The sequence below is a fragment of the Ochotona princeps genome, chromosome 1, assembly GCF_030435755.1.
Source record: "Ochotona princeps isolate mOchPri1 chromosome 1, mOchPri1.hap1, whole genome shotgun sequence".
In the NCBI taxonomy this organism is placed as follows: domain Eukaryota; kingdom Metazoa; phylum Chordata; class Mammalia; order Lagomorpha; family Ochotonidae; genus Ochotona; species Ochotona princeps.
Genome location: NC_080832.1, coordinates 23,395,007 through 23,397,414, shown reverse-complemented (window position 1 = coordinate 23,397,414; position 2,408 = coordinate 23,395,007).

Here is a 2,408-nt window from a genome sequence, read left to right as displayed (position 1 = left end):
ATAAATTACTTAAGGGATCACAAGAGACATTTGCATTTGTCCCCATGTGATCAACTATATTCTAGGACTGTAATCAGATAGCTACTTCCTAGTTAGAACATTCAGCACTTGTATGTATGCATGTTAAAAATAACCATGACGAAGTGAAGTGTTCTTGAAAGTAAATTTAAACTTTCTCATTAAAAATCTAAATTTGCACATCTATCTTACTCAAGAGGGAATTTTAGCTGCCTTATGGTAGAAATTATAGCTGAGAGATCATTTTCAGTGAGCGTATTCCTAAAGATACCTTCTTGAGCACAAATGTAGTTCATTAATAAGTAATAGCATAAAATTAAGTACCACAGTGCAGCTGTTATGTGCATATACTTGACATAAAAACACTCTAACAAGTACATATTTAAATCTCTAAAATAAAGAATTATGAAATGCAAATCTACACTTAAAACCTTCAAAAGTAATCATTATCAAAAATTAAAAATAGTGCAAAAACCTGGAATTAGAAACACGTAAAACTCAGTGCCAAATGCTTGATGGAAGCAAGTGACTTTTCTAATGTGATAGTTTTGCAACAATCTTTTGCTTGCAGAACACTTTATATTATATATCACAATTGTTAAGAGAAACTTCTTATATGGTAAGACCACTTACAATGTAAATGGCCGTCACATTTCATAGCTATAGTGAAAACAAATCAGCATCCATCAAACTCCTATCTAAAGACATGGATGATCCATGGCTAAGCAAAGCTGGCTTCAGCCTCGAGAAAATAGTGTTCGTTTTCTAAACAGTGTGTGGTCATTTTCAGAATTGGGAAGGATGATGCTTTATTTCTCCATCCATAAAGTAGATGGAGTGAGGTTCAGAAACCTGAACACCCACTTGACTTTTAACTCTACTGCTAGTTACTAAATATATCCATACATGCTAATGCACTGACTTGTTAATTCCTGTGAAAGCAAAAGTAACATTCCATGGAAAATTAAAGTATATAAGTATTAATTACAAATTGGTGGATAGCAAAGAGTTAGAAAGCACAGCTCCTGGGAGGTTTTCCTCATTGGAATTATTTTTAACCAAACAAAACAGGAATATATATATATATATATATATAATTTTGAAGCAAAAAGTATTAATTATTTTTACCTCCAGCATGTTTTCCATGTCTGCAAAGTAACTGATAAGGGACAGAGCAAGCATAGTATGATGAATTTAAACATACTCTCATCCTTCCTGGAGATCTTGGCAAACAAAATCAGTGTCTATAAAGAAATACCGAATTCTCATTTACTTACATTTAAAAACATCAGAGATAATCCACAAGGTATACTGAACTCATTAAGAAGGACTCACTACAGCACATGCATTTAGAAAAGATGAACTTCATGTTTTCTCCAAAAAAAATCTTCCTAGGATTCCTAGGAAACCTGGAGAGTGAAAGCATGTATTCCCATCAACACAACTGATTTGATGACTCTGTGAGACAGAATTTCCATTATGAGCAATGGAATGCCATGTTTATGCATGTGGATATTTGAATATTTAACCTTGATGCATAGGCCAATTTGCTTCAATGTTCTAGATAGCATTTTATGAAAGAGGATAACAGTATTTTTATCCAGACACATTATGATGACACATCGTTTATATCTACAGGACAGGTGTATGGCATTCGATAATCATACAAAGCATTTATTACAGATATATGGCAGACACAGACGGAGAAATATAGACTTAGTATAATATCTGCGTTATATTACCATGTTTGTAACGAGTGTCTACTATTTTTTTCTTATTTATTTATTTATTTTTAATTATCTTACTTGGTTAGGATCAAAGAGTCAAGGGCTACAGGAAAGTGGGTAATACCTTCTTTCCACACTAATATCAATTTTTTTTCCCTGTATCTTGTGTCAGGGGAGAAACAGAAAAAAGCCCCACCCAGCCTCCCACCCATCCCAGGTCCCCGCTATGAGGCATGCTCCGAGGGTCCTGCTCAAGCAGCTTTGATAGTTCGACATTTCTGAATTGCTGCCAATCTCGCCGTTCCAATCGTGGTGGATCCTATTCTGAATTCACTGGCTGACATAGTCTATTCATAGTTGGGGTTTTGAGATCAGCAGTTCAGTTGGAGGGATCTCCAAAGAAACTTCATCTGAGATGATCCCAAACCTGATTCTTGTGTGAATTTGCCGCTACAGGATCTAGAACAGTCCATTGCCCCAATCAGCTTGTGCACCTGCTGGTCGTTGCAATTGCTGGGACAGTTCTGTTTCCAGCCATGTCTTCCAATTGAACCAATGGGTGTTGTAGTCCAGCTCGATCCTACCCACTTCATACTCGGTCCTCATGTAAACCATTACTATCTAATTTTTAAGTTAACCTAGAATTGAGTCACTCCATTGATA